The sequence below is a fragment of the Haplochromis burtoni genome, unplaced genomic scaffold, assembly GCF_018398535.1.
Source record: "Haplochromis burtoni strain Fernald_Lab_line unplaced genomic scaffold, NCSU_Asbu1 Contig_136, whole genome shotgun sequence".
NCBI classification, from domain to species: Eukaryota; Metazoa; Chordata; class Actinopteri; order Cichliformes; family Cichlidae; genus Haplochromis; species Haplochromis burtoni.
In genome coordinates, this window is record NW_024582497.1 from 1,155,609 (window position 1) to 1,181,276 (window position 25,668).

Consider the following 25,668-nt stretch of genomic DNA (forward strand, 5'->3'; position numbering starts at 1 on the left):
ACGTTAGACGATATTTCATATTTATGCTCTAAAATCTAGCATTAAACAGCATTAAACTTCTATTTTTATTATTTATAGCAGCTATTCTGTTTGCATAGGTTTCCCCCCTCATCTTTTCTGCCGTCTACCACAATATCTTTGTTTGACACTACCAGGAGGTGCTGCCAAGATCGAACCCAACATTGGTTTTGATGTATATTATTGTTATTTCCTTTTAAAATTTGTATTTGATTAAAGGTACTAGTACATGCCTTTTTCTTGATCCTGACACACTGAAACACACTAACAGCACCCAAAAAAAATAGCTGCTGTAGTTTGTCTAGATGTAATAACAGGTTCATTTTAGCCTGTTGCTAGGTGGCTGCTAGGCATCTATAATTCAGCTTTGTGGTTGTCACTGTTGTGCAATGAAAACAAAATGGTTTTATGAGGTGCTGTAGATGCACAAAAGCATTTATTCCAATGCTAAGCAGCCGGCTGAGAGGCAACCTGATGGCGTCATAATGCATCATGCATAATTCAGCTTTTGCATATATGCTGTGGTGGTGAAATAAAAATGATACAATGCTTTTGCAAAGGTGATATTGGTGTCTAAACGTTCAAAAATTGTTCATTCTAACACAAAGCTAGGTGGATACTAGGTAACATGATGATATCATAAAATCTGATATCGGTAAGAAGCTTCAGGGGCCTCAGATGTACCCGTGTGCCAAGTTTGGTTACTCAACTCCTGACACTCGAAGACAGCGTCAACCTTTTTTGCGCCACGGACCGGTTTATGTCTTCATGGAAAAAATGTTTTTTAAAAAAAATAAGATTTATTCATACCACACAGGAAAAGACCCAGGGAAACCGAGTTAACGATAAAAATGGTTTCAAAAATAACAATAAAAACTGGTAAAAACCCTGAAAGTCATAAATTTCACACCCAAGCCTGAACTCTCGCGGCCCAGTACCAAACGACTCCGGTTCGTAGCCCGGGGGTTGAGGACTGCTGCTCTAACAGGAGTTCACAGTCAGAGAAACAAACAACCGAACACGTTAAATGTGTTGTAGTAAGACACATATTTGTGTTTGACTGCTATAACAGTGGAATTTTACAACTTTGGGAAACCGAAAATATATCTTGTGTTTTCTTTTATCCACATGATAAAAATATATTAAATGATGATTAACATTTTTATTAAGTAAGCTATCTAATAATCAAAAGCCAGGCACAAGCTAGCTAAAGCTTTTGAAATATGACCCTTTGGAGCTTTTCCTTTTGCTGCATCCCTGATTTGATTTCACACAACTATTTCCCCCCAGTTCCCTGACATTTTAGAAGTATAATGGCGCGTGTTAGTTATAGTCCTGTGCAAAATTACAGCCGATTTTGTCTGATCGCTCTGTGGAGTTGTCTGGATTGTGGAAAACGGCACCGAGTTAAGCACAGCGCATGTCACGTTTGAACACTTCACAATAAGCCGCAAGTGACAAAAATTGAACTTCAATCGTCAAGTACCACAATTCCATTCCCCGGTGTGTATTACGCAATTATCTGCAGCGCCAGGAAACAAATCCCATTGACTTGATTCCTATTTAATTATTCTACTTGAAAATCCTTTTTGCTCCCTCTTTTTCTCTGAACCTGAGAGAAAGAGGAAACCACTTTGCCCAATAAAAAAAAAAAGAAACTAAAAAAGTCCCCCCTCTATCTGAGAAATGCATTTCTCCCAGCTTGTCAGTTTCCATTCACAAGAACCCACCTTCAGCACTTATTTTATTTAAACTTTAGCAAATGTGGCACAAAACACAATAGGGGTTTCGGGTGGTAAAATAATTACCTAAATACAGTGTGACAGGGGAGGTTGATTCATTCTGTAGAAAACACTGCCTGTTGAGAGGAAAAAAGTGTTGACAGAGTCGCGAGAGACAGTAAAATGGAAAGAAGAATAATGAGAGAGACACAGAGAAGGGCAGCGTACAGTTCCCGTCACCAAGCAAAACACTTCATATTTCTTTGAAAGACAAAGTGTTAAGTTAGGCTACTTTGCGCTCTGTCAATAGAGACGTTTATCATAGGCCCAGCCACGGTCTATATATTGATTAAACCATCCATCACTTAAACTCTACAAGACATTATTTCTAATTAAAAAGTAAGTCATAAATTTCGGGCTTTATTGCCAGGCTGGGGCTGTAAATAAAACTCAAGGGAGGGCAGAAACGGATCGCGGCCCCTATCAACGGTTTTAGAGCCACCGTAAAAAGGACAGACGGGTGCGACGGCACCTTCGGGATCCTCGCGTGGAGGGCGGCATCCCGACTAAACAGATGCAAATCAATAATTCCTCTTCGCTTGTGGGGGTATTTTTTATAAGACAGGTGCTTCCTCACAGAGGAGCACCCCATGCATATGGGGAACAAATTAAATTTTCACAAGCTACCTGGGAATATGTAAACAAACGAAAACCAAAAAAGAAAGGATTGCATTCCAAGCACTTGAAAATGATGTATGATCATAGGAGGTCATGAAAGCGTATGTGGCGCTCCATCCCACGACAGAGTTGGCCAGCAGGCTGGCAGCGAATGCGGGCTCCCATTATCTATCCGTGTCTCCATTTTCCTCAGCTAAACAACAATTTTGCTGCCAAAATATGCAGTCGCAGGACATTATTTAATGATCCCTGATGACAAAGAGGCCATTAGTACACCTACACCGCAGCCAAAGCTCCCGGTGTTGGACGGGACCGCACAAGCTCAGTCAAAGCAGAGGACACTTCACTTTTGACAACTTCTGATTACCTCAGTGCGCGCGCAAGTTGTCAGGCGGTGAACTCCCCTGACAGCCGGTTGCAGCTGCAGATGTGGTTATTTTTTGACAGGCACAGAAGGATGTCTGATTTCACAGGTACTGACCGAAGGGAGGGAGGGAGAGAGGAAATGGAGGGAATTGGGCGATGGAAATGAAGAAAAGGCATGTCGCCGGCTCCACGGCTGACAAAGGGAGGCATGTGCAATCATTATTCATCCCCTTCTCTCTCCTGGGCTGCTTTAAAAAAAAAATCTCTTTTTTTTTTTAAATACCTGCCAAAGTGGGAACAGTGCTGACCACACAAGCACTTTTTTGACTCTGACTTTGTGATAACGGAAACACTGTTGGATCATATTTGCCTAAATGATGGTCAGACAAGGGTTTTTTTTTTCTTTGTTTTGTTTTTTTTGCCAAAGTGAAAGAAGAGGCCTCAGTTTTGGTGAGAGACAGAACGAGAGAATCACCCTCCGGGGGGAAGCGAGAACTAATGAGTGAGCTAAAAAGGACAAGATGGAGTGATCCTCTATAAAAAGACTAGCAGTAATCTCTTCCTCTCCTCCCTCTCCTCTAGCCTTAATGTCCTAAGAGATCTTGGCTCCTCCATAAAGCCTGCTGCCTCCACACATCAAACAGAGCTGATTAGAACAGCACACCTTTGCTGGAATTGAAGCTTTTGGATAGGGTGCAGCGGAAGTTCAAGGGAGAATGAGTGCTACGAAAACCAGAAGGCGAAGGAAAAAGGCTCTTGAGGTTAGTTAGATACACCCGAGTAACAAATAAAGAGTATAAAAAGAGTATAAAGAGTGGCTTTGAATGTAGGCCAGTTGTTGCTTTGCTACAGTATATCAAATGGGATAATGGCAGACACCCCCCCTAGAGGTGCAAGCTATGCATGAATCTAATAGCAATCAACAGATCGTCCTGTTCATTTAAATCAGCTTGAGCGGTCACAGCGAGGAGCTGGGCGATACATGGGCACAGTGGGGAAGCCGAGGAGAGGAAGGGCTGGCGGAAGATGATGGAGCGAAACCACTGAGCTGCTGTGTGTGCTCGCTGTCAGGGGTGTTGTTTTATTAAGACACCCAAACTGTCAGGCTGGGTATCAGGAGAGCGACCAGGCACATGACAAGACACTTTCACTAACATCTCAGTGACCCCTCCTCTTTCCCTTACCGAAAATAGCCCCGTCCAAATTTAATGCTCTCTCTGTCAGACCTGGGTGGGCATCGGTGCTGAAGGGACTTTTACTTTTACCAGTCACGAAAAGTGAAACACTCACCTGCAAAGCCCTGTGGGACTGTGGAGGTGGGCTGTGACATGCAATAGCTAAGTGGGTATGTAGAGGTGGAGAGATGGAATGGAAAAGAGGAAGTGTTATCTCAGAAATCCCTCCACTAAACAGACGCACAGGGTTAAGGGAAGAGGTCAACAGTGTGGGAAATGTGTTCTTTCACTTTCTTACTGAGTTAGCATTAGCATGTTTAGCATTTAGCATTAGCACTGACTTTGAGTGGAATATAGGAAAAACAGTTAGCATGACTCAACCTGTCCACAAATAACATAATCAGTTTATCAGGACCTTTAAAGCTCTTTTTTTTAAATACATATATTATATTTTGACAGATAAAATAGCATAACCCGAACTTGCTTAACAGCAGTTATGCTAGCCTAGCTAGCTGGGCAGTGATTTCCTGAAATACTTCAGTTAGCATGTGCTAAATTCACAAATCCTGCTTCTTACATTTCTATAAGCATCAAAACAAAACAAAAAATAATTAATAAGTCCAAAATAATAATTCTCCTCTTCTTTCCCACCTTTGTGTTATAGTTATGCTAACCTACCTACTGTTACCGGACACTTTATACCTGTTCAACCAAACGCAAATATCTAATCAGCCAATCACATGGCAGCTCAATGCATTTAAGAGTGTAGATGTGCTCGAGACCACCTGCTGAAGTTCAAACTGAGCATCAGAATGGGGAAGAAATTTAGGCAATTTAAATGGCTCTGAATCCGGCATGGTTGTGCCAGATGGATCAAAAATTCCTGATCTACTGTGATTTTCCCGTACATTTCTAGCGTTACAGAGAATGGTCGGAAAAACAGAAGATATCCAGTGAGCGATAGTTCTCTTTGTTGATGCCAGAGGTCAGAGGAGAAAACTAGACGGCAACAGTAACTAAAAAAAAAAAACACTCATTAAACGACGATATCCGTCCCCCAAGGAATCCGCTTTGTGCCTTATCGTACCAAATGAGCATGACTTAAGCAAAACATGTTGCCGACTATGTGATTCAAGCTGGGTAACGCACCCTGTCTCAAAGCTCAGTTTATCTCAAACCGGTTTCTTGAATGTGACAATGAGTTTACTGTACTCAAATAACCTCCACAGTCATCAGATCTAAATCCAATAGAGCACCTTTGGGATGTGGAGGAATGCAAGATTTGTACAATGTGTGTGCTGGCAACAAATATACAGCACCTGTTTTGTTATCATGTCAAAGGAATGTCTCCAGCATAACAGGGTGTCCAACCCAGTGCTAACAAGGTGTACCTAATATTGTCCCCGATATTTCCTAAAACTTTTAAACTAAATGCAGCTATTGATTTGTTTTAAACTCTTCTTTGAGAGCTATATTTATTCTGTACCGTTGATACCAAATTTTGCAGGCGTTACAGATGCATGGAGAAATCATAGATGGCATTACCATGATAATGCAGTTCAAGAGAGTGACGAATTGCCACTGAAGACATGAATATTGTATTGGAATAGATGGGCGTTGGAGCTATATATAGTGCAGTGTCACAGCAAGCACCACATAAAGCACAGGTACACGCACATACAGCGCGCAGACACATTCCAGGTGACGTAACACTAAATAATTACGGTTACATCCGCTCGATGTGTCCTTGTGTGGAGTTTTATTGTGCAAGTTTACCCTCAGCTATAAACAAATGGCTTAAAACTGCCTGCCCCTTACTGATTGTGAGAGTAATTAGAGTATGAGACTGTTAACACATGCTCTCAATGATCACGTATGACCTCAACGGCAGAATGGAAACTTTTTTTTTTTTGGAGTCCTGTCTGCAAAAAACATTCACCTCGAAAACACGTCATCTTTGATGATTCTAATAGCATATTAGCTATTGGACACAAATTTGCTTGAGGTTAAAATCAATAATCATCAAATCAACATAAAGAAATGACTAAGCAGCATTTTCATAAAGCTGCAGGAGCACTTTCACATCAGGTCCCCCTCGCGCCCCGCTACCCACTGGGAGAAAATGACCACAAACACGTCATAATAAATCTATCCCCCAGCAAGGTGCGGTTGTCTTGACAACAACAATTTTCACAGAGGGTCATCATTATCAGCCGTGCACTACACAAAACAATGTGTGCCTTTTAAATAATTTGGTCATTTAGAGGGTTTCGATGCTGTCTGGTATCCTCGGAGCAGGCTGCTTCTGGCCTGACCATAGTTGCCCCAAGTAACAGGACACGAAAAACAAAGACGTGCAAAGTCAACTACCTCTGGATAGGATTCAAATTCAAGAACACTGCTGACATTGGCCGAAAGGATTTCACTGCCTTTTCCATTCAAATGACCTGTTTTGCATCATTTCAACAAGTCCAGGCAGGATCACGCTATGAAAACAAACGGCAGGGCTTTAAGCTAACAGAACCAAAAACCTGGCGGGGCTAAAGTCATCTCTGGCCACTGTGGTTAAAGTAACCTGAATGGTTGACGCTAAAGGAAGCCACTTTGGCTATGCAAAGCACTGCAGACAGACACGGAGCTTCAATTCTCTAACAGGCTAAAAAGCTCTGCAGCTTTGTAGATGTTCAGATAAAAATGGGGTCTATTATATTAATTTCCAGCTCTAAACTTTTATTCTTGGACTTCACCCAGAGTATCTATTAACCACATAAAATCCTTGCTAATCTTTAAGCAGCACCTTAAAGGTCGCCTTGTGTCTGCAACACTGCATCACTCGTCTCTTTAAGGCTCCCTTTCCTAAAAGCCTTTCGCTGATTGGCTGCTCCTTGTCGGGTAAACAAAACCTGGTGCTCGTGGGCATTGAAACTTTTTGTCTTGACATTGTGGACCTCCGGAAACAAACTGTAAACCTTGGACACAGTTTGGCAATATAACGGTAGTTACACTTTGCGTTCTGATACCTCGATCTTGCTCTTTACAGATGGAAGAGCCGTGTCTTTTAGCATTACCTGCCCAGCTTTGCTATCGAATGAGTACTCTGAAGTGGCATGAATAAACAAACAATGAACCTGAGATGACCATATAAGGAAATCCTGTGCCTCTGACATCAATCAGACACAAGAGTAGAAAAACAGCACCTGAAACTGAGTGTTTAGCGCAGACTAAAGCAAGAGCATCCGAGCATTTGGTCAGTGGCTGTGGCTACAATGTAGCTTGCCATCACCAGTGTGTGAATGTGTGTGTGTGAATGGGTGGATGACTGGATGTGTAAAGCGCTTTGGGGTCCTTAGGGACTAGAAAAGCGCTATACAAATACAGGCCATTTACCATTTGCAGGTTTGTAACAGCACAAGTATCAGAGAAAAAGGAAGTATAATCGGTCTACTTTAGGATTCTTCTCGCGTATTAGCTTGAAAAATATCCTTCTGCCAAATGACACTTGTTTGTAAATCAAGCGTTTTATTTAAAGCCCCACAAAGTCATTGCCTTCAAGTGAATTAAACATAATCGGCAGTGACCACAAATCAAGCAAAAAAAAGGTACATCAAACGAAGGTCGTAATTCCACGTCAGAGTGCATTAGGACGTTTATCATCAAAGCGATGCCTAGCTTTTAATTCATTTGACATCTTTCAGCACTAATACAGTATCTGATTTCTGAGGAGCACTGGTACACAGTCACACAGCGTGACATCTGAAGGAAAGCAGCGGGTTACAGGACAAGTCCCTGAAATATGTTTCTACACAGAACAGAGACCAGGGCCATTATGTCTGTACCAGATTTTCACTTCATATCTAAAACCACAAGCCAGCAGCATGCATAAGTACCGCCTGCTGCTCTCAATGTTATTCAAATGACAGCACAATTCTATTTTCACCTTGCAACTAATGTGGCCATTACTCCTATGTCAGCAACATTTACTGCCCTTCCCTTTATGCTGGATATGCTAGAAAATGGGAAAATTAATTCTGGAACAAAAAATGGGGGTGGGGATTATCTTGAAATGTGTGTGTGTAGCTGCTGGGATTAAGCTCAAATAAAACAGTTCCCATCTGAAAAATCCCATCCCAGCAACTCACGAAACAGCCACATGGAGAATATGAGGCCCTGTGGTCTTATCAAAGAGGTGATATGACACATTATCCCCACTGTGCCAATTTTTATGCCTTGATCATGTTGAATGCGATGTCACAAAATAGCATAAAAACATCAACGGGGGCCTGAAAAGCAACGTAAACAGTGTACACACCAAAAAAAAAGAAGGAAATGGAAATAGAAAGGCAAGTGCACTGCCAAAAGGAAGTTGTTAGGAGAAAGAGGAAAGGAGGGGTGTCTACACTGAGTCAGATGAAGGGGAAACAGGGTAGATGGATGTAGTGGTGTGTCTTTGTGTGTGGAAGAGTGTGTGTATGAGTGAGGGAGGAGGAGGACGTGGGGAGAAGGGGAAGTCGGCAGGCAAACCTATCATCCACAAAGCCCACCAGTAAACTCTGCAGGGCAAACAATCTCCCTAATTGAATTCAATCCAGGCTCACCGCAGGAGGCACCGAGGCTAGTGGATCCATTCAATATGAAGAGGGTTGCTTGGAGGTGGTGGCAGTGGAGAGAAGTGTGTGTGTGTGTGTGTGATGATGGGATGAAAAGGGGAGGGCTGGTATGGCAAGTGACACAGGAAAGGGAAAGAAGATAACTACAAGAAGCAGAGAGCAAACACAAGGGCTGCAGGAGACAACAACGGCAAACAGACGGGGAGAGGAGACAGGAGCCCGGCGCAAGGAAGGTTCTGGTGGTTAAGAGTCAGCAGTGAGGGGGTGCGGGGGAGCAACAGGCTCGAGGTGTGGAGAAATGGAAGCCAGCTGTGCTTTTGCATGATTACACCGAAAACATCATTTGCATCAGGGAATGAAATCCAAGCACGCGCCGTAGATACGTATGGTTACCGACCAAAAGAAAAGAAAAGAAAAAAAAAACACCCTCCTCGCCGCCGCCGGCACAAATTAGAGGCCTAACAGTGGTGTCCCACAGATTTGCATATGAAGATGAGCACCTATCGTGAATCATTTTCATAAACATCCTATTGCGCGCAGAGTACAAGCCCAATTGGCCCACATGAATGCTCTTCATTACTGTGCTGTGCTGGGTGGGGTTGGTGGTGTATGGGTTGCAGACTTAATCTGGGTTGCGCTGCATATTCATGACTTGCACGGAGTCGTTTTCAGGCCCATTTGCTGGGCCTGAGAGTTCAAACGCACCGCAACTGAAGAAAACACCAGCAACTAGAAAAACGCTAAAGACAACAGAAGTAGGAAAAAAAAATCTCACAAAATAAAAGTGTTTTTGGGGAGACGATAGTGTGACGGACCAGCTGCAAAAATGATAGCAACCAAAACATGGGAAGAATTGCACTGAGACACCCTTAAAAGAAGTGGGATTCGCCGGTGTAAACGATAAGAAGATGCCATGGTAACGTGTGTTTTAATAAATACATTATCAAGTTAGCTTTGCTGTCCGCCAAATTTAGGTTACTCGTTTCGGTTTGCTTATGGTAGCTTTTAATAGCATTAGCTAACTTCTTCTCCAATGCTAACTGAGTGTTCGTGATTGGTCCGTTGTGATGTTGACCAACATTATTTTGATGATAACGCAGAGATATCATTCATATAATGCTGTAGCTACGTGTTTACTATTAGCCATTTACTGTTAGCTTGTCTCTTCCACAGTGTGTTGTTCATCCCAACTTCCTCCCCTCGCCTTTAGCCAATCACGGCTGATGACTGCCCCTCCTGTCCCTAGGCTTCTTCCTGTTAGAAGGGAGTTTTTCCTTGCCACTGTCGCCAAGTCTGAGTTATTGTCGGGTCTTTACCTGACAGTATTATAGAGTCCCTTGAGATAACTGTTGTTGAATTGAATTTGTGACTTTTTGTGTGCTTTTGCAGCATTTTTTTTTTCGATTTGCTGGTGTTTTCTTAAGCTGCAGTGCGTCTAAACTCTCAGGGCCGCCGTACATTTACAGTCTGATGCTGTCAGAAATGCTGATAAAAAGTGTACAATACCTCAGTTTGAGAGAGGAGAGCGGTCCTTGAGTGCTGCTGCTGAACAAATCCCGTATATCACATTCCAGATAGGGAAAGCACTTCCTGTCCTGGAAGAGAACACAAAAGTTAGAGCAGGGCATACTTATGTTAGAGCAACACACCGACTCTCGCTGTATTCTCTCCAAACGGGCGACAGGGGACGCAATTAAAAGGCAGGAACCTTTAACGTCTGCCAACATGAAGAGGCATCTGCACATCTACTGTATGACACAGATTTACTTAAAAAAAAAAAAAATTTAAAAAAAGAGTCCAAGCGTTACTTTCTCCAAGCCACATCACACAGACACTTTTTATTTTGCTCGCTTCTGGGTCGACCGTTATTAAGTGGCATCTTCATAAATTTTTCAGCTGCTTTCTGGTTCCCATACTGGTGCTACGGCCCGATTGCCGCTGTATGAAGTGCTATTCAGGTCACATCAGCTTTTAATGGCTGATTTATTAGGGCCCAACAGGAGCTTGGTGATGGGCTGCAGGACAAAGAGCCTGTTTTAAACTACATTAACACTCTGCAGTAAATATCCCACACAACATTAGCATTTTGATGGCAACCTCCCCCAGTCACCTTTCACACTTTCCAGTTTTCCCCTCGTTATCCCTCCCTGCCTCTTTAGCCATCGTATCAATCCATCTTTGGAGTGCCTTCTTTCAGAGATTTCTCGTCTCCCATCCTTCACGTTGCCCTGTTCACTATATATATTTCAACTGAACGCATTCAATTTATATCTGTGCTGGCACCATACCCGTGTGCGAGGGGTGAAGTGGTTAGGTTTAATTATAGACGTATTAATGAAGAGCATGCACACAGAGGTAAAATCAAATGGCATTCAGCGGTTCTGGGAAAGAGCAATTCTTCGGCATCCCTGATGAAACACACGACGAGCTGTTCTCTTTGTTATTGTGACGCAAAACAATCATTACATGATTTATAATTAAATCTCACATGCAATCATAAAACTGATGAGCACCAAAGCTTTTGTAATTGAGGTGTCTATGGCACTGGATGGTCTTGAATAATAAGCTAAAAACAAAAAAAAGAAAAAGGATTAATCGGTAGCACTGTGTTTACTATGCAAATTAGGTAGATTTTCCTTTTGACTTAATTAAAACAACCTTTTTTTCTTTCCTCTCACCTATTTGGGTTGTCCGCCTCATGTCCACGTCTCTTTTAAAAGCACTGGCTGTGATTTAAAATGACAGAGACACTGGGAAAACGAGAGTCTATAATTTGTGCATGTGTGCCAATGATAAAAAAAAAGGTACTTAGTGAAATGATTCCTTTACTTCTGTCAGATTGTGCAAAGATGCTTGCAAATGAAAAGAAAAAGAATGGCTCTCAATTATATTGCCAAATTTCTAAATATTATCTAGGCACAATGGCCAACCGGTCTTGGCTTTCGAACAAGTGCCGGGGACGTGCTTCATCAAATCTGCTGTTCATTATGTTTGATCAAATTTGAGACTTTGGCAGAGAAAACAGATGCGATAGGTCAATTTAGCTGAACTGCTGAAACTAGTTTGGTCAACAGAGCATCTGCCAGTCATTTAGCAGGCCTGCAAGTGTTTGGAAAGGAGCACGGTCGCACCATATTGCAACAATCCTAACCACATACTGCTGCACAAAAAGGAGAAATCAATTGCACCGAGAACAGAAAGCAAAAATTATGTTCTGGGCGGTATGGTAGGCTTTCATCGTGTGCTTTCGCTTGATTTCACTTCTTTTTCTGATCAAACCTAATTAACAGTAATTACAGCAACTGGACAGAGCTTTAATTTTACACATTTACCTCTTATAAACTCCTTGCTGCTCTCCTTGGTCTTTCGCACTCAGCAGAAACACTATCAGAGCCAAATTTACTGCTCTCGTCCAATCATTAGTGTTAAAGTACTGGCAGTAGTTGGGAGGTGAGGCTTCCAACACATCATCAGTGAGTTCTGGACAGAGAAATATACATCCATAAGGCTGAATGACCGACGCATTATCTGGAAAATCACCTAATTTTTTTGTTGGAGACAGACGCTACCAATGTCTACTTTACCAGTGTTGCATAAGCATATACATTTTTTAACTGCAAACAATCATGCCACCTTATCCATATATTAGCTGCTCCTTTAAAGATGAGTTTTTAAAGGATTGCACTCAATTAGCAGCCTAGCAAAACATAAGAAAGTGTAAATGTAAGAGGATCTTACATTTACAGTAGTGCTGTGAGATACTACAGATTTGGTATCGATCCGATACAAAGTAAATACAGGGCCAAAATTACCGATACTAATACCGATACCAAGTAAACACGGGGGCCAATATTACCGATACTAATACAGATACCAATACCAAGTAATTACAAGGCCAAAATTACCGATACTAATACCAATTAAACATGGGGGCCAATATTACCAATACAGATACCAATCCCAACTAATTACAGGGCCAAAATTACCAATACTAATACCGATACCACGGGTTTTAACCTACAAAGGCAGCTCATGTAGAGTAGAGAAATGTGTCATTTATGTGATAAATTATCCTCTATTTGCAACCTCTAAAAACACTTTAATGACCACTAAATCAGTGTGATTTGTACTTTCCACAATATCTTGTTAATGCAACAAAACGTAACACCTTTTGGCTTTTCATGTATTTTGAAAATGGGTTATTTGGAGTCCTGGAATGTGTATCGGCTATAAATAAAACAGACTTGACAATCAACACAAAACGGTTCAGACAGTTTTCATAATGCGTGATTTCCAAAAAAAACAACATGTACTTAATAGAGTTCAGTGGGCTGCATTGTAGAAACAAAGTATCGATCTGATCGCACTGGTATTGATCCAAAACCAATACCAGAGCTGGTGTCTGGTTTTGAGCCACCCTCTAATTTCACCCTCAATAAACATGAAGCAGTAATTTTGAGTAAAATGCATCTTTCTTACTTTCTTTTTCTTTCTTTTTTACTTTTTTTTTTTTTTAGAAAACTGCACATCTGAGTAAAATACATGTGAAATATATACAATTATAGGTGTCTTTATTTGCATAATTAATAATTAAGTATAATGTGATTGGTATCCATTCAAGCTTATACCAATCAACTTCATTTGAACAGACTGCAATAAATTCAACGATTTTAAACAGCTTTTTGATTTCATCCTTTTATTTACAGGTTGAGCTACATTTACCGCAGGCACTGCAACTTTACTCACTGATTATTTTCATCTTCCTTTTATTGCAACTATTGTAAGAACCTCAATTAAAGTGGGGTTTGTAAGGTAAAGCTGGAAATATGCCTATTTCTGTCAGAAATCATGTGCAGAAACAGTCGTTTCGGAGAGATGCTCAAAGCAGCAACCTGCTGGCTGCTAGTCATCTCCTCTCATCTCTTATCTTTGTTGCCCAAAACCAGCCCTGAACCTGCCCCGTAGTGTGTAAATCCTTGCAGTGGGATGCATTTAAGGGAAGAATTTCTAATTCTAAAAAGTGTATTTTTGTTACTTATAGGTATAATTGTTACTTGTTGATAAAATAATCCATCCGTGATTTAAAAAGCATCCTGACTTTAACTGGAAGTAAGCAAGACGTGAACATAGCAAGTTTAATCAAAAAGCTTGGCATTCTTGCATGCACAGAAAAAACGCTTTAGTCTGTGCATGCTTGCACTTTAGAGTTTTGCATTAAAACATCCGAGTAAAGGCTGGTATTTCTAATAATGGCAAGTAGAGAAAAGGCTTGCATGTTAAGTAAAAGCCTGCTGAGATACCGTTGTGAGACAACTGAGACTGAGATTAATTTTACATCCTGTTATTAACTTTTCACCGGCTGCTAAGGATATGCCACCAGTTAGAGCAGGAGGCACCGGGAAAGCAAAGTAAAAGAATTTTGTTGAAGTGCCAAGAAAGCTAGCCAGGCTCACTGGATATCCACAAGTGCATGATTGCCAATTGGTGAAACGCATGAGCGCAAAAGGAGGTTCTGTACAGTATGTAGCAACTCCACTGCATTAAGACAGAGAAAACTGCTTCTTTTCTTTGTTACATTATCCACTGTAGCCTGTTTCTTTTTTTTCCCTTTCAGTCCCCTTGGCAAAAGGAGTGCTTTCCAAATTACAAAGTGATGAAACACAGCATGACTATCCAGCTTTCGCTGCCATGAACTTAAACCTGAATTTGATTTCACACCCCAAAAGTGATTCATTGTGGTACAGTGTGCTGAATATCACTGCTGAGTGTGGTTGTAGAGCAGCAGGCCATATTTCTGACCACGCCTGACAGTAATATTGGGTGTAACCGTGCTTTTCTTCTGTGTAAGATTTACGGTTACACCGTGGTTTGTAATGTTAATTTTAACAAAACTAAAGAAGGAAGTGCAAGCTATCCCGGCCTTATGACACTCTAGTGTATGGCAGCAGCATTTTTCCTCACGTTCGTGAGTGTGCATTTGAGCCTGGTGGCAGCTGTCTAGCTTTTCCTTCAAAGGACGAGTAAACGAGCTGACCTCCCGGCCTTAATTATCCTACAAAGTCTCTGTTGATAACAGCAAAGTGAATTAATCAAAGAGCACAGAGCTGGCTATTGCTGATTTAGTTTAGTATTTATGTATACAGTATAAGTAAGTATGTAGAACACTTTAATCTGAACAAGCAATTACACACCTACACAAAAGCATACAAAACAACTGCTAGCTTATGTTGTTCCTGCCCAGATAAAGCATTCAGCCCGAGTGTGTTGTTTCCAACTACCAAGAGCTAAAAATAAGAGGAGAGAAAGCAACACAAGCGGCACAAGACAAAGTAGATTTAGCCACAGCCGCCTCACCGACTACATCAGTGTGCTTTAACAGGACAAATCCCAGAATTTTGGAGGCAGCAAGCGATGCTTGAACAGCTACTGTGTGAGCACTGCTAAAGAAAAGTGCCTACTCTACCTGCTTGCGGTGCCAGACAATGAGATTCACTATATAAAATGGTCCTATATTACAGAATGTAAATACGTCAAGACACTGAATGTAGTGGGGTTTATATTAAAAGGAAAACTACATTTGCAGTGGCCTTCCTTTCTATGGATTGCTTCTCTGCTGTCTTTGCTACAGCTCCTGGTTACCTAAGCCTTCATACTGTCTTAACATAGACAACAAATCACTTTGAAGAAAAGTTGTCCATTACAGAACTTTTTATTTTTTACCCATTTATCATCATGCATCAAAACAACCCGTTATCAGGACATGGCGTCCCAATATGAGACGGCAAGCGGACGCAGGCGGCCGCTGTATGACTGATCCGAGTCGACAGCCTGTGGTGTGTCTTTATAAAAGCATTTATTGAAGCACAACGCCGCGGCCTGCCGAAAGCTCATCAAAGAGTGGCTTATTTTATCAGCCAAGTGTAAAATGTGCTGAGAGAGAGAGAGGCAATAGTGAGGAAGTCAGCGAGAGTAACTAAGCTATTGTGCCCATCGCTGACCCAAACACCCGCATTACAGTAGTCACGGCGGCTCACCACAAAAGCTCTAATCGGCGGAGCAGGCCTTTAAATTAAATGACCCTGTAGTTGTGACACTGTAACTGACAAGCCGGCCCGAGCACGCCGGGGCCAAAGGCAAAGGAGATATGGCTAATGAACAGAAAATGTATTGAAATGGCAGCATCTTTTACAAGCCCAGACAGCCTTAAGTAACCTACATACTCCTCTGTGAAGTATGTAATACGCCATGTTGGTACTTATTCGCCTACTTGCAGCTATTTCATAGATTATACGGACTTTAAAATGAGCTGCTCTTGGAGACAGAAATAACCAGGCTTCATAAAGATTCCATTTGCACCCTCAGGTAAACTGCACTTCGAGTATAACGTGCCATGACTCTCACCAAATGTAACTATTGCGGCTCCGTGTGGAGGAAGCTTCGCATAACCCAGGGGTGTCGGACTCCAGGACTCGAGGGCCGGTGTCCTGCAGGTAGATCTCACCGTGGGTCAACACACCTGAATCAAATGATTAGTTCATTACCAGCCTCTGGAGAACTTCAAGACATGTTGAGGAGGTCATTTAGCCATTTCAATCAGCTGTGTTGGTTCAAGGACACATCTAAAGCCTGCAGGACACCGGCCCTCGAGGCCTGGAGTTCGACACCTGTGACATAACCGATCGGCCATTGTATTAAAACCACGGACAGGCGATGTAAAGTAGTGTTGCTGGTCTCCCTGCACTGCAATATTCAGCCGGGAAACCTAGCATTCATGCAAACTGCACTCCCAACGGCAGCAGCCTCCCTCCCTGCAAGGCAACGCTACAAACAAACCCAGGAATACCAGAAACTGGAGCGTAGGGTGTGCCGAATAAACCTGATCCACGGACGGAGCTGAAAGACCAACGGAGACCCCCATAGGTCCTCATATGCCTTATAATATTATCCAGATGATTTAGAAGTGCTTAAATCTCACTGATACAATTAACAAGTCAAACTGCGAAATTAAAAACAAGGGCTCCGTTCGTGAAACGCGATTTTAATGAATTATACTGCACACCACAGTCACTTAAGAAATCACGGTGAGTCAGAGCCTGCTCGTTCTGAGGGGAGGGAAAGCTCACCAACTGAAATCAATGGGCAGCATTTATAATGCATGGGCAGCATCTACACTCCCAAGGGTCACATTAAATTCAAGGGAAGCTGATAACAATTGACTGAGGTAGCTGCCAACTGCAGGTAGATTATGTATAGTTACGTGTCTGCTTCCTCATTGTTGAGGCTCACTAATTCGCTACCTCTTCGCCTCTCTGTATCCCTGCTTTAGCTGCCGTAGATCCCCCCCCCACCCCCACCCCACCTCACCCACTCCCCCGTTCTTTTCTTCTCACCTTTTCCTTTCTTTTTTTTAAGCCCTCATCATTTCTATCATCTTCTTTATGCTTTCCCTGTAGCTCCCATTTCTCTCTCACACCGCTCTGGCATACAAATGAGAAGAGATGATGAGGGATGTACAGCATTGAGCACTACAGTGCATCCCCACAAGACCTTCTCATACACTGGCCCTAATTGGTCTTAATTGGAGAGGGACGAACACTGGGATACGAGTCTGTAGGTTAGTCTGCGCCGCATGCACGCGTACTCTTGTTTGCGAGCTTTTGTCTGTGGACATATTTATTAAAAAACGGGGGGGGGGGGGGGGGGGGGGGGAAGAAAAGCACAAACAAAACAAGTCGATGAACACATAGCCTCGAGTATAAAGCATTCAGCTAAAGTGGTACGCGGCACCTCGATTTTAAATTTTCATACGTGGGTGTATGCAGGCTCATGCGTTTGAATATTTATGTAAATATCATGTTTTTGTAGTCCTCGGGCCCTAGATTGCTTCTCAAGCCACAGCCAGATTTCTGTGTTATCACATGATCTCACCAACAAGCCAAGCTCAGAGAGGCTTCTCTAAAAAACAAACAAAAAAAAAAGCAGCCAACGCCAAACGTGCAAAAACCTATGGTCAAAAAATAAAGCTGTCAAAACACCACATTCACACCACAACTCCCTCTTCAGAGCTGTTTACCTTGGTAGAGCAATATCATTATTACTATCACACACGTCTTTATTTAGAATGCATATATATTCCCACCATGATGACCAACCTTGCAACAGAACATAAAAGTCAATAGAGGGGAAAATTGTATGGGTAACACTAGTGGGACTTGACACGTAGGTCCTTCACGAGGGTGCACGGCGCGCGCATCTACAATCGAGGCATTTAGCATTTTTCTTTGATGATAATGTCACACGCAGAGGCGCGTTTGTTCTGTGAAGGGCTACCGGCGCAAGGCCACGGAGAGAGAGACAGATAGGGAAGATGCAAATGAGACGTCATAAAACAGAGGAGTGCGTTCGACAGATCAGGACGCACGCTTGGGTGCTTTTTCCCGTGTGTGTCAAGTCACGTAGAACCGTGACATTTTGGAACGATTTTAGATAAATTGGCCGGTTGTTGAGTCTATGAGAGGTCCTAAAATAAACCCAAGCAACCCAAGAAAAAAGTGAAAGACAAATGGATCTGATTGAGAGCTTAAACCTGTCAGCTTTCTCGGAGTTGTAATGACTCAGGGCTAATCGCTTAGACTGCTAAACAGCAGAAAACTGTGAAAATTACCCTTAAAATTCTCCGGAGCCACGAATCTTTTTGTACTATTGAAAATAGCAGCTCCAAAATAATTAATCAAAACTAATTAATGAGTCATTTTCAAATTAGTTTCTTTTTAACTGGATAATCTTTTCGGAGCTAACGTTAACTACGGTATATGTATTTCCCTGTGAGAAAGGGATACTGTGGCTATCCCCGAAGCAGGCCTCCTCTGCGCTTCAAGACCAAAAATCTGCAACTGATTGAACCTGTGGATCGAGTTACAGGTAATTTACTCCTGAATGCAATGGGAAGGGGGTCCCACGTGCAAATGCGTGCACCCCGACCAACCTTTCCTGCCCTTGCCGTCCCCATCCAGTCAAATATGGAACTTGACCCTTTCTGAATTCTGAAGCCGAGCTCCACACTGAATATAACTTTTGGCTTAGCGAGCGAGGCGTGTTTCCAATAAACTCCAACTCTATAACGGTGTGTGTGTGTGTGTGTGTGTGTTTGTGTTGGGTGCTGCTCCATGTGAATGCATGCATGCTCTGTGTTTAGGCGAAATTCAATTGTGTGTGTCTCTGTGTATACACGCCCGCGTCTTTACATAGGTCCAAGTGATTATTTGTTCATGTATCACTGCTTTTCGGATGTGTGCGTGCGTGTGTTTCTACGGGTGTGCAAAGGTTCAGCGATCATGTGTGTGCTGGAAGGAGGGGGTGGCTGTGGAGTGCCGCAGTACCCAAGGCGCCGAGGACATGGCTTGACAGGTGTGTGTGAAGGAACCTAGTGGTCTGCAGAACAGCAGCGGGCGGCAGCACAATGTGCCCATTCAGGCCTGGAAGGAGACAACCGAGATATCACAGGACCCCTGTGAGGTGGGGGTGGTCATCCGGGGGCACGGCAACCTTTCACTCTGACTACAGAGAAAGACATAATGGCATCGCTGCAGTAATGGGCTGTGTGACCTCACGCTGGGGAGCTGTCCACTGATATGTGACAGATTGAGGTTGTCTACAGTTTCTGCGCTGATAACTTTGACTCCTCGAGCTAAAAACTGGGTTTAATGTGGACCAACAGGTCTCTGTGTGGATGAATAAAGTGGGCATGTGAGCCTTGTCTTTATTTATGTAACAATGTAGCCATCTTAAACAAAAGCTCAGGCTCTAAATGCTCCAAAAGCGACTTCTGACAGGTTTTCTTCGCTTGGTTCTGTATGATGTCAGTGAGAGTGGATATTCCCAATATGGCTATCTCCCACAGCGGGTGTCCCACCTACCTGCTGTGGAAACCTTTTGATCAATTTGATGAACGTTAGATAAAAGGAGGGGGACGGGAGCTAAAACAGCTCCTTTTAGACAGTGGATGAACTGAGGCAGCGGTTCTACACCCTACAGGTGAGGCCCAGAGGACAAACACTCCTCACTCCTCCTCTGTGTGCACATGTAACCACAGTAATTGGACTTGAGCGAGGACCAAAATAGCTGCACCGAGACCCTTCAGAGTAGGTGTGCGTGTCCAGAAAGGTGTCACGTAAATAAGAAGCAACTCGAGTCCACTAATAAACATATCGAGGTGGAAATGAGCACAATAGCTGAGGAATACACAAAGTGCTTGTTTGTGCAGTTGCATTTCATGTTTTTCATGTTTTTTGATGTTCGTTGCACAGTCTCAGGTCACGCGGGGAGCAGTCAGAAAGTCACAAGCAGATGATTTAATCTGCACTGGGACTTTTATTTTGGAAGTTGCCCGTACTCTTTCTGCTTTTCCTTTGACTTCCTGCCCTCCTGGTTTGCTCTGTGCAACTTGACTTGGCTTCTGTCACACACACCTGCTTCTGGGACGGTTCTAACGCAGACATTTACAGCCAGTGTATTGAGTGGGCACAGTTACCTCCAATACTCATGTCAGAACTCAAACGCAACACTGAAGCACCCAGTGAATTCCTTGCATCGTACAGATCAGACTAAGATTGGTAACTTGAACTCGGAAGAGCGAATAAGTGCGCAGTTGTACACTTCATCATAATATAGCACAGTTTGATTTCATTTCATCTATCCACAATATGCAGCAAGGCCTAAAGTCCAACGTACACCATCAGTTACTCTCCAAAACACTTCAACAACTAATGTAAGTGCTTTGACTCATTTCCAGCTCGGCGTTCTCGCCTTGTTTACAAGGAGGAACAAAGTGACAGCACAACGCACACCAGCGCGCACGCGTACACAGACAGATCAAAGCAACTCGCATGACAAACCACTGTGATACACAAGCTAACGGCAGGATGTGACAGAAATGGGCAACGCGCGGAAGAATCGCACGACAGTGTGGTCCATACGTCTTTAACGCACATCTGACAAGAGCTTTTAAAACGCGCGCACGCACACGCACGCACACAGACACAATGCCACCAGCACTGCTATCCATGCAGAAAATTGGACAGCCATCCTTCAGCTCCGACATAAATCTGTGGGGTGGCAAAACGCATCGGAGAGCAATATAGCATAGAACGAGTCTCCGCTGAATCCAAAAAAGTAATTGAATCGGGGATGAATATAGACGGGGTGGGATGAGAGTTGACGGAAAACACGTCTTTGGAATTTGATGCTCGGCAACACAACGTTTACAGGGAAGATGCGGGTAGGTGCTGTGAAGGGATCAAACGGCAAATTATCACAGAGAACGGGGAAGTAACCAGCGAGTTTGAAAGGTTTTTGTTGTATGTGCTGTTTGTCCTTCGTGCAAAGCTAAAACCCCTCAACTCCCGATAACGCGCCTCTTCTGTAAGATTTCCTCTGCTGCTCAAAATATCCACTATCAGCCGATAACCTTAACCTAGATACAATGTTGCCACGTACTGAGCGGCAAAGGTCTCTTCCTCCGAGTCCCAAGGCTACCTGCCAGCTAAATCACATTTGTAGGGTCATATTAAACATGTAGCCCTGAGGGGAGAAAAAGCCCAGCAAATAATGATGGGCATTTTTCTATTACTGAACGCCTGCATTGCATTATTTCCATGCTTCTGCGGTACCATGTGGCGATGGACTGTTTTATCTTACTATATGGGCTGTAGAAACAGGTTTAATTCTTCGCCAGCACAGGAGGAGATAAGCTCCAAGTTTTCATCAGGCCACCTGCAAAGACCAAATGTGACTGGATTCAGTGAAATGAAGAAAAAAAACCCCAGTTGCTAGTCTGGGCAAGAAAAAAGTTAGAAGACAGGGCGGCACCGATTCTCCACCTTACATGCATTTTCTCTACGGGGTATTGAACAAAACAAGGATAACCTTTACAATACAATCTAAAAGTGCCTTTAACCCCTCCTCCCCAAAACCCACCTGTAATGCCAGACTGTCACTGACAAGAAACAAGAAAATATCATGGACGTGAGCAGCAATCTGTTCAATCGCAAACTGAAGACATACTGATGTAAAAGCTGCTCTTTGATGCAGGCAGCACATGTGCCATATCTACCTGTTTTCGGTAAATGCAAAAAAAGCAAACACTGCATCTGGTTTAGCCAAATATCCTCAGTGCACAACGAAGTGTTTGCCGTTTGCTTGGTGGATGGTTGTGTTGGATATCTGACTTTATCAATTAAAGACAACATTTCACCTCCAGCCACAGACCTGCAATTTCCCTTTCATTAACCGTAATCCTTCTTAAACTACGACCATGTGTTTTAATTGTCTTGCCCCAAAAGCGTTCCGACATAACCAAGTATTCATCCTTCATGAAAGTTCATTTCCCATAACTACGAAACATGTAATAGCTGCCAGGTGCAAAGTTAGCCAAAATAAATTACTGAACATTTAAATTAAAATACTTTAAAAAGAAATAGCATTGTATAACTATCCAATGTTCCAGAGTTTCACGAGTTCTTCCAATGTGCTCACATTTCAAATTAGTACATTTTACCCTTTTATTTATTATTATAATGTGATAATAATTGTACAATGAAGTGAATATGGAATAGCGACAAATGTGGTGTTAAGATTAGTTTTCTGTATCTATGGGTTTACAACTAATACCAATATTTAATAAGTTAAAAATCAGCTATATTGGACTATATATACCTATATGTCAACTTGTGTTTATGGTGTTACAAACACATGTCGCCAACATACTCCTAAAACGACTGAAATTGGCAAATAGCTAAAATCAGCAGATAATATGGGTCAGGCCCTAGTTCTGCTGTAACACTGCACAACTCCTAACTACAGAGTTTTCGTGATGGCCGCTTAATTTTCCACGGACTTCACAGGAAGTGAGTGGTTGGCATTAAGTGCCCTAAATATGAAGTGTTCACTCAGCCCAGGCAGCTCTTGCCTAAAATATGTCTGAGACGGACTAGCTGCTGGTCCGTGCGAAATATAAGAAAAGATGCTGGTCCTCCAGGAATCGGGTTTGTGGACCAGACGACATTTTAACTGGGCGTGATAACTTGTTCCATCCACGCAGCTGAGGTAACAGGATAGCGAGACACCAAATGGCAAAGCTTTCCACAGGTCTCAGAAACTGTTGACTGTCAGCATCTTTCTCGGTTTCAGTTACATGGGTTACGCATAGGTCGAGAATGAAATTTTAAAACAAGGCTTGTAGGTCGTAAGATTGGTTCAGCATATTTTGAATTCCATTAAAATTGTATATGAAAACAAACTGCCGGTGCATGGTAACAGACACAACCAGACAGATGGCTGCCAGAGTGGGGTTTCTTATGCATGACGAATTGCCGCATCTGTTGGTGTGACTGTGCAAAGCTCGCGGTCGGGAAAAGTTCTCAAGAAAACAGGAGGAAGCGTCATCTGAAAACAGGCAAACAAAAGATACACTTGTCGTCTGATTCCGACGTAAAAGATCTTTTTAGAGTCGTGTACCACAGCTGAGTCGGACAGGACTCCTACGAGAACCCGAGGGCACTCAAGGTGGCAGTAACTCTCCAGATACCCAGGTGAGATCACCAGACGCCGTGTCTGAAATGGGCACGAATCCTCAGGGTAAACGTGCAGAAAGAACTCGAGGGATCCATCCACAAGCTTTGTCACACGTTGTCATCCAAGTTACAAAAATCCCCATGAACGGTTGGCCAAACTTTGTCAGATGTCAAAACAGATCACAAAAATCATCAAAACCCCATCGAGATAAAGTGCTCAGGTGGCATCTTTCCAGACCTGAGTTCCTTTTCAATTCAGTTGTACTCCCTAATTGGATAAAAAGCATTGTTTGATGTGCATGCTCTTATTGTATTAAAAAAGAAAAAGAAGCAGGAAAGTCATACACGAAGCCCACCTTGTTTGTCTGCAGTGCAGCGAAGGTTACAATTGTCTCTGCCTCCCTCAGAGGCGTCTGGAGATGCAGGGGGAAAAAATCGATGCACAAAAAGCACTTCATTCCAACTCAGTTTCAACCTTTACTGCCAGTATAATTAAAAGTGGCTTCTATGGACATTCCAATCCAAATTTCTCCATCAGCTGGATGTATCCTGCTCCAAGTCATCAGGACTAAATTCAAAGGGGAAAAAGGCTTCCCACAGGAATGTCATGGCATCACGTATGAAGGACCCGTCATTATTGAAGGTTGGTTATCGTCCAGCTGTTTGGTGACTGGATGTGTACAACAGCACCAAGAAATGGAAAAAGAGGTCGAGACACTGATGATATTAGCTGCTTCATTTTAACTCCTGTATTATTATCACAACAGGAATCTGTGACCTCAGAAAGCAATCGGAAAACCCGCAAAACCTTGTTTGTCGTGTTTAATTCCTATCAAAGCGACAGAAAAAGTGTGAAGCTGTTTTTTTTTTTATTTACACGCGGCGTCCAACACTGATAACACCAGCTGAGAGACAGAAATTACCAAATTACCTGTGTGTCATGGCTGCATCCAAGCTGCTGGACCAATTATTTCTGCACTGCTGCAATTGCAAAGGCCTCTCCAGCTGTGTTTGACACAAAGCTGGCTTAGGGAGGCTTACTACTGACCAAAAACATAAACAAGATTACAGGAGCCTAACCTTTCAGAGCGCTCATGAGTGACAGCACAACTCACGCTAAATGGACCTTTGGTTTGGCGCTGTCAAAAGGGGCGGATTGTCTCTTCAAGACGAGACAAAAACGCTTCGGGATTGAACAGTCGGGCAACGGCAGAACAAGGTGATCCTTGTTGTCCATACCGATCGATGACGGCTTGTTCATTAGCGGAAACTGCACAGCACACGGAAATATTAGAAAAAGACAACAGCAGGTGCAATAAAACAGGATTACAGACGACTGCCGAGCTCCAGCATTCCACTGATTACTTCCAAAGCAATAACTACTACCTTATTAATCATTAAGGGCAAAATGAATTCCACAAAGGGTTGACCTACATTGACCCGAGTTAACTCAGTTGTCTGCAGTTTCACAATTTCCCCGAGCAGGACTAGCATGCTTACTGTGTTAAGCTATTTGCTCCATGTCAACCTGACTTTTAGCTGCATTTATTATGTATGAGAGGGTTAAAAGGGGTCCATGAGAAGATTATAAAAGCTTAACATTTTGATGAGATTAATCTAGCTATCAGTCTCTGCATGCACAGGGTAGTGAACCAATTATGATGTGGAAGTCAGTGAACAAATAACGTTTCCATCTTTGCATGACTGTATGTTCTGAACAGCTTCAAACGCATTAATTGGAGGGAGCATTATTCCTCTGCCATCCACCCTTAAGAAAAATTTATATCATAAGCATGTCAAGTGTTCTCGCGAGGAACAGAGAAGTGGAGGGGATGTGGGGAAGGGTCGGTGCTCGCAACTAGCGCACACTGTCAGAAGATAGAGAATCACTGTGGAGAGCAGGAAGGGGAGTGGATGTCATTTGCCTGGAGAGGCCGATCTGACATCTCAACTCCCACTGTCTGTCAGTCTGCCTTCCCCGTGATGTATGGATGTTATATGGCACCGCTCACCCAGCAGAACCAGTCAATACTACCATGCTGAGGAATGTTAGAGCATGAGACAATGGGAGCCTGTGACCCTTGTTATGGAATGACAAAACTCCGAGAGGGGGGGGGGGGGGGGGGGGGGCTGAAGCGATCTGGGCTTACGAAGAGGAGGGGGGAGGGAGGCTGTTTCATCATTCAATATCACATAGTCTGCAGTCCTGTGGTGGCATTTGAGAAATTGCACACTGGAAAACAACTAAACAAAAACAGCTTTATGGATGCCATCTGTGGCTGCGTTTAGGTTGGTTTACTGGCAATAATCCAATGTGTATTTTAAATACAAAAATAATAGAAATCAAACATTGTCGGGTAAAGAGAAAGGGAGGGGGGGACCCAACCCTACTGGGCTTATTTTCTTTATTGCTTCTGGTATTTGTGTCTCCAACCAGCCTCCATCAGGACAGAATCAGGCTTTCAATGTACTGCATTAAGAAGTATTACAAAAAGACTGGATTACGTGAGGAAACAACATCGTTTAAATTCAT

General features: G+C 42.9%; 1 protein-coding gene across 10 annotated transcripts in view; it reads right to left on the bottom strand.

The window, feature by feature from the left end:
• Nucleotides 1–25,668, bottom strand: part of LOC102293975 (adhesion G protein-coupled receptor L3) — a 274,148-nt gene that overhangs the window by 236,666 nt on the left and 11,814 nt on the right. For all 10 annotated transcript variants that reach the window (XM_042224361.1, XM_042224359.1, XM_042224362.1 and 7 more), the window contains exon 2: nt 10,072–10,160. The gene's annotated coding sequence lies outside the window, so the exon portion shown is untranslated. The remainder of the gene's footprint in view (nt 1–10,071; nt 10,161–25,668) is intronic.